This window comes from Megalopta genalis, chromosome 3 (genome assembly GCF_051020955.1).
Source record: "Megalopta genalis isolate 19385.01 chromosome 3, iyMegGena1_principal, whole genome shotgun sequence".
NCBI lineage: Eukaryota > Metazoa > Arthropoda > Insecta > Hymenoptera > Halictidae > Megalopta > Megalopta genalis.
The window spans coordinates 29,837,785-29,849,089 of record NC_135015.1 but is presented as its reverse complement, the minus strand read 5'-3'; the positions used below and the strand labels follow the sequence as shown (position 1 = coordinate 29,849,089).

Here is an 11,305-nt window from a genome sequence, read left to right as displayed (position 1 = left end):
TGCAGAAGGCACTGCTCGAGGGTGACGCGACGCGTACAATGCTCGCACAAATCAGGAGCCTCGCAGATCTCGATGCTCGCCGTTTTCACATGAGGAATAATGATCCAAAGTTGGATCATCCTACAATGAGTCGGATCGCCCTGCGCCCCGCCCCCAAAAGAGAGCTAAGGACGTCTTACATTGCGAATACGCGAAGCGAGAGCCTCCCCAGCAGGAGGGTCCGCGTTCGAATCACCATGCCGCATGGTCACTCGTCGAACAACGAGACGTGTCCGGACTTACCCAAGAGTTTGCGCAAGCAAGGTCACCACAGCTTTCTGCTGTGGCGGAGTCAAAAACGAGACGCGAAAAAGTAATGCTAAGGCAATACTACTGGACATATGCGAAATTAGCGACTCGGGTACCTCGGGGACGCTACCCCCCGTGCCCCCCACGGGCGCTCCCGTGGGTCGGGGGCCCCTGAGGGAACTTATCCCCTTGCCATACCATTCTCTTTAAATTTATGATGACTAGAAATTTCACGATTGTAATTATTTCTCAGAAGGAGAAAAAAATTTGAGTTTACTGTGAGACTACACTTCTTGAGCAATTAAATATTGTGGTGAAAAGAAGAAAAATTTAGATAAAGTTGTAAGAGCAAAATAATATTCATTCTAAAGAGAAATCTTTATTAAAAGCTGGACCCGTTACAGTACGGCAAGAGGTTAAGAATCTTAAACTAACTCACACACACTTATTAACTAACTCACACGCACTTAATAACTAAGTCGCACGCACTTATTAGTTAAGACGTATCCCACGGCGGATGAAAATCCCACGGCGGATGATAATCCCACGGCGGATGATAATATCTGTAATAAACCTGAAAAGATTGAATTAAAGTTAGTCTGAATTCAAGTCAAAATAGAAAACCTAAGACCAGCACAGGGGTGCCAAGCTAACCCGCACACGAGTGCAATTTTTGCGAAAATTATGGAAACTAAAACGCATCCCACGGCGAATGATATCTATAATGAACCTGAAATAAATGAATTCTAGTTAGTGTGAATACAAAATAGGTGACAAGTTGAATTAGGAAACCTAAGACCAGCACACGAGTGCCACGCTAACCAGCACACGAGTGCATTTTTTGAGAAAATGGACGCAACGAAATCTAAGAAACTTAAATTAAGAACCCTAACAACCTACAAGCGCCTCGGGTACCTCGGGGACGCTACCCCCCGTACTCGCCCACGGGCCCCACCCGCAAGCGAGCCCCTGAGGGACCTCCGATCGGAGGAACACCAATTTCAACAATTTACGAACGAAACATTATTTCGAGCCCTAACTTGAAGTATAAATCCACATACTTTTACAATGCGCACTATTTTATAATATAAAATTTGCAGCTATTTGCTCGGTACCATCCTCGACTCAGAAATTCATGGCAATTCGCAAGAATTTTTGAACCGAGGATGATACCGATTGCCCGGGTCTCACCGCGAGGAGGTTGCTGCTTTAGAGACCCGAAAGGGAGTCAGAACGAAGCCGGAATTCGCTATGGCTCCCTTTCTAACAACGACGACTTATAAATTAACACGCTCGCTAGCTAGCTATCACACATTCCCACACACTCACTCGTTCGCATATGTCAAGTACTATTGCGGACCAAGTGGATCAAAGAAGAAGTCTCTGATCCACGGGGATCAAAATGAATCAGAGCAGAAGGTTCTGATTCTTCGAAACTAAGAAACAAAGGCGTGTCAGTACAGAAGGCACTGACTCGAGGGTGACGCGACGCGTACAATGCTTGCACAAATCAGGAGCCTCGCAGATCTCGATGTTCGCCGTTTTCACATGAGGAATAATGATCCAAAGTTGGATCATCCTACAATGAGTCGGATCGCCCTGCGCCCCGCCCCCAAAAGAGAGCTAAGGACGTCTTACATTGCGAATACGCGAAGCGAGAGCCTCCCCAGCAGGAGGGTCCGCGTTCGAATCACCATGCCGCATGGTCACTCGTCGAACAACGAGACGTGTCCGGACTTACCCAAGAGTTTGTGCAAGCAAGGCCACCACAGCTTTCTGCTGTGGCGGAGTCAAACACGAAACGCGAAAAAGTAAAGCTAAGGCAATAATACTCGACATATGCGAAATTAGCGAATCGGGTACCTCGGGGACGCTACCCCCCGTGCCACCCACGGGCGCTCCCGTGGGTCGGGGGCCCCTGAGGGAACTTAACCCCTTGCCGCACCATTTTCTTTAAATTTATAATGACTAGAAATATACCGATTATAATTATTTCTCAGAAGGAGAAGAAAATTTCTAATTATTGTGAGATTACATTTCATTGAACAAGCAAACATTGTAGTGAAAAGAAGAGAAGTTTAGACGAAATTGGAAGAATAAAATAATGTTCATTCTTAAGAAAAATCTTTAGTAAAAGCTAGACCCGTTAAAGTACGGCAAGAGGGTAAGAATCTTAAACTAAGCCACACACACACACATATCAACTAACTCGCACGCACTTAATAACTAAGACGAATCCCACGGCGGATGAAAATCCCACGGCGGATGATAATATCTGTAATGAATCTGAAAAGATTGAATTCTAGTTAGTACGAATACAAAATAGGTGACAAGTCAAATTAGGAAACCTAAGACCAGCACACGAGTGCCACACTGACCAGCACACGAGTGCCACACTGACCAGCACACGAGTGCCACACTAACCAGCACACGAGTGCCAAACTAACCCGCACACGAGTGCAATTTTTGAGAGAATGGATGAAACAAAATTTAACAAACTTAAATTAAGAACCCTAACAACCTACAAGCGCCTCGGGTACCTCGGGGACGCTACCCCCCGTACTCGCCCACGGGCCCCACCCGCAAGCGAGCCCCTGAGGGACCTCCGATCGGAGGAACACCAATTTCAACACTTATCGAACGAAGCATTATTCAGAGCCCCGACTTATAGTATAAATTCACACACTTTTACAATACATACTTGTTACAATACAAAGTTTGCAGCTATTGGCTCGGTATCATCCTCGATCCAGAAATTCATTGTAATTCTCAATATTTCCTAAACCGAGGATGATACCGATTGCCCGGGTCTCACCGCGAGGAGGTTTCTGCTTTAGAGACCCGAAAGGAAGTCAGAACGAAGCCGGAATTCGCTATGGCTCCCTTTCTAACAACGACGACTTATAAACTAACACGCTCGCTAGCTAGCTATCACACATTCCCATACACTCACTCGTTCGCATATGTCAAGTACTATTGCGGACCAAGTGGATCAAAGAAGAAGTCTCTGATCCACGGGGACCGAAATGAATCAGTGCAGAAGGCAGTGATTCTTTCAAAGTGAGAAACAAATGCGAGTCGGGGCAGAAGGCACCGACTCGAGGGTGACGCGACGCGTACAATGCTCGCACAAGTCTGGAGCCTCGCACATCACGATGACCGGCGCGATCACATGAGGAATGATGATGCAAAGTTGGATCATCCCACAATGGGTCGGATTTCTCGCCCTGCGCCCCGCCCCCAAGAGAGAGCTAAGGACGGCTTACATAGCGTATGTGCAAAGCGAGAGCCTCCCCAGAAGGAGGGTCCGCGTTCGAATCACCACGCCGCATGGTCACTCGTCGAACATCGAGATGTGTCCGGACTTACCCAAGAGTATGCGCAAGCAAGGCCACCACAGCTATCCGCAGTGGCGGAGTCAAAAACGAGATGCGAAAAAGTAAAGCTAAGGCAATACTACTGGACATATGCGAAATTAGCGACTCGGGTACCTCGGGGACGCTACCCCCCGTACTCGCTTGCAGACCCCTCCTGCAAGCGAGCCCCTGAGGGACCACACTTTTACAATACACACCATTTTACAGTATAAAGTTTGCAGCTATTTGCTCGGTATAATCCCCGATTGAAAAGACATTGCCATTGGCAACATTTTCTAGGTCGATAATGATACCGATTGCCCGGATCTCACCGCGAGGAGGTTGCTGCTTTAGAGACCCGAAAGGGAGTCAGAGCGAAGTCGGAATTCGCTATGGCTCCCTTTCTTACAACGACGACTTATAAACTAACACACACGCTCGCCTGCTAGCTAGCACACGCCCACACTCACTCACACATTCGCATATGTCAAGTACTATTGCGGACCAAGTGGATCAAAGAAGAAGTCTCTGATCCACGGGGACCGAAATGAATCAGTGCAGAAGGCAGTGATTCTTTCAAAGTGAGAAACAAATGCGAGTCAGGACAGAAGGCACGGACTCGAGGGTGACGCGACGCGTACAATGCTCGCACAAGTCTGGAGCCTCGCACATCACGATGACCGGCGCGATCACATGAGGAATGATGATGCAAAGTTGGATCATCCCACAATGGGTCGGATTTCTCGCCCTGCGCCCCGCCCCCAAGAGAGAGCTAAGGACGGCTTACATAGCGTATGTGCAAAGCGAGAGCCTCCCCAGAAGGAGGGTCCGCGTTCGAATCACCACGCCGCATGGTCACTCGTCGAACATCGAGATGTGTCCGGACTTACCCAAGAGTATGCGCAAGCAAGGCCACCACAGCTATCTGCAGTGGCGGAGTCAAAAACGAGATGCGAAAATGTAAATCTAAGGCAATACTACTGGACATATGCGAAATTAGCGACTCGGGTACCTCGGGAACGCTACCCCCCGTACTCGCTTGCAGACCCCTCCTGCAAGCGAGCCCCTGAGGGACCACACTTTTACAATACACACCATTTTACAGTATAAATTTTGCAGCTATTTGCTCGGTATAATCCCCGATTGAAAAAACATTGCCATTGGCAACATTTTCTAGGTCGATAATGATACCGATTGCCCGGATCTCACCGCGAGGAGGTTGCTGCTTTAGAGACCCGAAAGGGAGCCAGAACGAAGTCGGAATTCGCTATGGCTTCCTTTCTTACAACAACGACTTATAAACTAACGCTACCCTCCGTACTCGCCCACGGGCCCCACCCATGAGCGAGCCCCTGAGGGACCTCCGATGGGAGGAATACCAATTTCATCAATTTTTGAACGAAATCTTGTTTCGAAAGCCGACTTAAAATATAAATCGGCAACACCACAAAAGTGCAATTTTTCAGAAAATGGAAAAATCGTAATCTAACAAATTTAAGTTAAGAACGCTAACGTACCCCCCACGTGAGGAGATTGACTCCGAATATGAGAATTACAATTTGATTTTGTATGCCAGAGAGAAAATCAAAGTGAAAGTGACAAAGAAATGATGCAGCGATCCTTGGAACGGCTACTCGCAGTGCGGCATTTATTTCGCGACTCTAACATAACGCGTTGGCAATTTTCGCAACTCTAACACAAAGAATTGGCAATTTCTTGCGACGCTAACACAACGCGTTGTTAATTTCGTCTCGCAACTCTAAGGAAAATCGCGAATGCCTGCACTGCGGAGGGTTGCAGCTGCAGCATGGGCTCTGAAAGACGAACGAAGCTATTGCAACGCGATTATGTCGTCGCGACGCTAATTCAATGAACAGAGATGCAATAGCGAATGGACTTTAATGATCTTCGAAATCTTCTAACTTAAAACGCGATCGTATTTATTCGCAACGCTATCTTTAACGCTTCTTGCATATCGAACCTAATGAAATCGCGATTATTTCATTCGCGACGATATACTTTGAATAATCAATTTCAATGCTAATGATAATCGCAATGGTTTTATTCGCTACGCTAATTTTGATCTCTGTTGAAAATGAAGCGAAACAATGCGAGATTCTTTCGCAACGCTATTGCAAGTCGCGGATGTGCCCATCTGCGCTGATCGTTGGGGCGGAAAAGCCAGCCCAAATACTACTACTACTACTACTATTACTACTGCAGCAAGTACAGTGACCAGTTAACAATACATATACATAATAATATACATGATAATATACACAATAATTTTTGTCTTACAATAGTATTAACCTGAAAATAAAGAATCTGAAAATAAAGGACCTGACAATCGTAGCTAAAATGGGGTTATTAGTTTCAAATTATTCTTCAAAATCAATTTGTTTCGACGAATGCGTGCGAATTTAATTACTCGATAATTAAATTCAAACGGGTAACGCAAATCATCGAAAAGAAAACATCCTAACTACATATGCGATAGAATTCGCAATAAGTATGTGGTCACTGTACTCGAAAAATTGAGGAAACTACTGGTAAAATAAGAGCATGCGACTTACATTTCGATGCGATGTTGGGTCTGGAATTTGTAGTAGGAAGAAGTAAATGGAAGTAGGAGCGGAGTAGCAATAGCAGCAGCAAAGACAGCAGTAGGAGAGAGGAACACACATCTCAGACTTTAATCCAAAATATTAATTTCCATTTGGACAGGATTTGGAAATTATTGGAAACCACCTGGAAATTCGCGTTGATATTAGAGATACGATTTTGCCAAACAACTGTTAATAATAATTTTACCGAATGTTAAATAAATTTAGATTCGAATTAAATAGAAAATTAATTAACTTCGATTATAGAAGGAAGCAGAGCGAATTTCTATTAACACTAAACTTTCCGAACAATAAAATTGATTGTGCACTGCCTGACACGAGTGAAAAAATCCAATTTACTTAGATTTTGTACATTTTCTGTTATATTCTGTTATAGTAGTCGTTCCAACAATTAATTAAGTAATTTAACGCAATAATTTTCCTTGAAAATTATATTATATCTTAATTCTTAACAATTTAATTTATAATATCACTTTTGCAGGAGCTTTCCTGATATGCAACTGATTTTTCCACTAAACGAGTAACGACTAATCGAGCAATGACTTTGAGTCGAGCGAGCAAACAAAGGACAAACGGATTTAACAAAAGACAAAGAAATTTAACCTTGCCTTTGACGATCAACGGCGATCGATAATTTCGATAATTTCCAATTATTTAATATTCGCGATAATTAATTTTGTAATAATGCTATCCGGTGCCCGAAAAATTATTTCATCGCTTAAATTGTTTATGAAAAGAACCAACGAGACTTGCACAAATCGGTCGGTGAGATAATAAATTTTTATTTTCCTTTAAAATTATATTACATTTTAATTCTTAACAATTTAATTTATTGTAATTACACTTTTAGAAGAGCTTTCCTGAAACGTGATTAATTTCACGCATTAATTTTCCTTTACAATTATATTACATCTTAATTCTTAACAATTTAATTCATTATAACTTTACGCACTAAGTTTCCTTTAAACTTATATTATATCTTAATTCCTAATAATATAATATATTATAACTTCACGCGCTAATTTTCCTTTAAAATTATATTATATCTTAATTCTTAACAAAGAATTCTTATTGCAAATGGTATTATTAAATAATCCCGTGGCTATTTCGTTGTAACATTTAGTAGCGGAAGTAATTAATAACGTCGATCATACGAAGTAATTTTTAAAGCACGAATTTATCGAAGAATCGTTACATCAAAAATATTCTATCGATGCATTTATTATTTCTAGCTGTTTTAATAATAATTTAGAGATAGTAGGTTTTGGAAACTACTCTATTTTTTAAGCCGTGTTCATTATATTATAATCCCCTATCGTTATTCGTATCCTAAACCATAATCGTGATTGTATAATCGTAAATTGCCTTACGACGTTCGTCGCGTTCTGTTGTGTTCTGTCGCGTTCCCTACGAGTGCGTCCTTTCGAATTTATGGGTTTCGTTCAACTAGTGCCCGACGTCAGCCGATCGTCCTAGCCTGCGCACGATGCCAGCCAATGTGGCTGGCATGACGTCGCGCATGACGTCAGCCGAGCGTTCAGCAGCCGCCGGTGAAAGCCGATCATCCTAGCCAGCGGCCGACGCCAGCCGATCGCAATTCGCAATGTTTAGATCGCGACACTCACGTACGCACGCACACGTACATCGTGTGGGGTAAACGCCCGGGAGCTGCGAAACCGATCGACTACGTAATTTCGAAGGTCGCTCCGAAAGCGATTCTAACACAACGCGTTGGCAATTTCTCGCCACGCTAACACAACGCGTTGTTTATCTCGTCTTGCAACTCTATAGAAAATCGCGAATGCCTGAGCACTACGTTTCCTTTATAAAATTATATTACATCTCAATTCTTAAAAATTTAATTTATTATAATTTTATGCACTAAGTTTCCTTTAAACTTATATAATATCTTAATTCTTAACAAAGGATTCTTATTGCAAATGGTATTATTAAATAATCCTGTGGCTATTTCGTTGTAACATTTAGTAGCGGAAGTAATTAATAACGTCGAACATACGAAGTAATTTTTAAAGCACGAATTTATCGAAGAATCGTTACATCAAAAATATTCTCTCGACGCATTTATTATTTCTAGCTGTTTTAATAATAATTTAGAGATAGTAGGTTTTGGAAACTACTCTATTTTTTAAGCCGTGTTCATTATATTATAATCCCCTATCGTTATTCGTATCTGAAACCGTAATCGTGATTGTATAATCGTAAATTGCCTTACGACGTACGTCACGTTCTGTCGTGTTCTGTCGCGTTCCCTGCGAGTGCGTCCTTTCGAATTGGTGGGTTTCGTTCAACTAGTGCCCGACGTCCGCCGATCGTGCTAGCAGCCCCCGACGCCAGCCGATCGTCTCAGCCTGCGCACGATGCCAGCCAATGAGGCTGGCATGACGTCAGCGCATGACGTCGCCGACCGTTCAGCAGCCGCCGGCGACAGCCGATCGTCCTAGCCAGCGGCCGACGCCAGCCGATCGTCTTAACATCATCGCAATTCGTAATGTTTAGATCGCGACACTCACGTACGCACGCACACGTACATCGAAAGCGATTCTAACACAACGCGTTGGCAATTTCTCGCCACGCTAACACAGCGCATTGGCAATTTCTCGCCACGCTAACACAACGCGTTGTTAATTTTATCCCGCAACTCTAAAGAAAATCGCGAATGCCTGAGCACTAAGTTTCCTTTATAATTATATTACATCTTAATTCTTAAAAATTTAATTTACTATAATCACAATATTGGAAGAGCTTACTTGAAATACGACTGATTTCCCCACTAGTCAAGTTCCGATTAATTGAGCAACGACTTTGAGCCGAGCGAGCACGTAGAGTACCCCCACCACCGACTTTGCTGATCGACGATCGCGCGATCGACCACGATCGATAACATCGATAACTTCGATTATTTCCAATGGTTTAATATTTGCGGTAATTTATTTTGCAATAATGCTATCCGGTGCCCGGAAAATTATTTCATCACTTAAATTGTTCGTGAAAAGTACCAACGAGGTTTAATTAACATGAGAACAACGGTTGCACAAATCGGTCGATGAGTTATTAAAGTTTTATTTTCCTTTAAAATTATATTACATTTTAATTTTTAACAATTTAATTTATTATAATTTCACGCAGTAAGATTTCTTTGAAATTATATTATATCTTAATTCTTAACAATCTAATTTATTATAATAACACTTTTAGAAGAGCTTCCCTGAAACGCGATTAATTTCACGTACTAAGTTTCCTTTAAAATTATATTACATCTTAATTCTTAACAATTTTATTTATTATAATTTCACGCACTAATTTTCCTTTAAAATTATATTATATCTTAATTCTTAACAATTTAATTTATTATAATAGCACTTTTGGAAGAGCTTTCTTGAAACACGACTGATTCCCACATTAGACAAGTTCCGACTAATTAGGCAATGACTTTGAGACAAGCGAGCACGAGATATACCCCCACCTCTGACTTTGACGATCGACGACCGCACGATCAACGGCGATCGATAATTTCGACAATTTCGATTATTTCCATTTATTTAATATTCGCGATAATTTATTTTGCAATAATGCTATCCGGTGCCCGAGAAATTATTTCATCGCTTAGTTTGTTCATGAAAAGTACCAACGAGGTTTAATTAACAAGAGGCTTGCACAAATCAATCGAAAAGTTATTATATCAAATTGCTTTCGTTAATTTATTTATTATTTCTCTCTTCTTAATATTTGCAATAATTCTGCTTGTTAGAAGTATGTTTAAGAAGCACGCTGGCTATTTTGCCATTTAATTTGCTCGCGAAGATAATTGATAGAGTCAGGAATATGAAGTAATTTCTCGAGCACGAGTGTTTCGTGAAATTGTTGCAGTTGACGAGTTTCGTTAACAAATTAATTGCTTTTCGATGTTTAATATTAACGACAATTCTTCTTGCTAATGTTATTATTAAGTAATCCCGTGGCTATTTCGTCGTATCATTTTGTGACGGAACACACAACGCGTTGGCAATTCTTGCGACGCTAACACAACCGTTGGTCATTTCGTCTCGCAACTCTAAGGAAAATCGCGAACCCCATGCAGCATGGCGTTTAAAAAACGAACGTAGCTACTGCAACGCGATTTTCTCGCAATGCTAACTTTGAAATTAAATCGAAGACAAGCCGCGATATTCAGTTTTCGAAACGCTATAATGCAAATCGGAGCTGATTGTTGACCATAGTTGCAGCTGCAACATGGACGTCTGACAAGTCTAATGAAGCTATTGCAACGCGATTCATTCGTCGCAACGCTAATTTAACGAACAGAAATCCTAAAGATTACTTCAATTTCCAAAAAGAACAAATCTGCAAATTTTGAAAGACCTAAGAAAATTGGCAAATGAAACCGCGAACAATTTGCAAGGTTATCTTTAGTCTCCTTAGCCTTCTCTTATAACTACTCGACACTGCAATTCAAATAAGAATTGCGACTATTTCGCTCGCAAAGCTAATTTCAATTTCTGTTCATAATTAACTATAGCAATGCGTGATCAATTCGCAAAACTATAGCAAAATGCGGATATGTCCATCCGAACTGTTGCAGCATGGGCGCCTGAAAAGTCGGAAGGTATACTATTGCAACGCGATTGTGTTGTCGTAACGCTAATTCAATGAACAGAGATGTAAAAGTGACTGGACTTTAATGATCTTCAAAATTTTCTAACTTGAAACGCGATCGTACTTATTCGCACTATCTTTGACGCTTCTTGCATATCGAACCAAATCGCGATTATTTCATTCGCGACGATATACTTTGAATAATTAATTTCAATGCTAATGATAATCGCGATGGCTTTATTCGCTACGTTAATTTTGATCTCTGTTGAAAATGAAGCGAAACAACGCAAGATTATTTTGCAACGCTATTGCAAGTCGCGGATGTGCCCATCTGCGTTGATCGTTGGGGCGGCAAAGTCTGCCCAAATACTACTACTACTACTATTAATACTGCAGCGAGTACAGTGGCCAGTTAACAATACA

At 41.8% G+C, this 11,305-nt stretch overlaps 1 long non-coding RNA gene across 1 annotated transcript; it reads right to left on the bottom strand.

Annotated features, from left to right (window-relative positions):
- Positions 1–7,030: 7,030 nt before the first annotated feature.
- Positions 7,031–9,897, bottom strand: LOC143259198 (uncharacterized). Its single transcript, XR_013033040.1, has 2 exons — positions 9,037–9,897; positions 7,031–8,755 (listed from the first exon to the last, which is right to left on the bottom strand). It is a non-coding gene; the product is annotated as an uncharacterized LOC143259198 (long non-coding RNA).
- Positions 9,898–11,305: the final 1,408 nt, after the last annotated feature.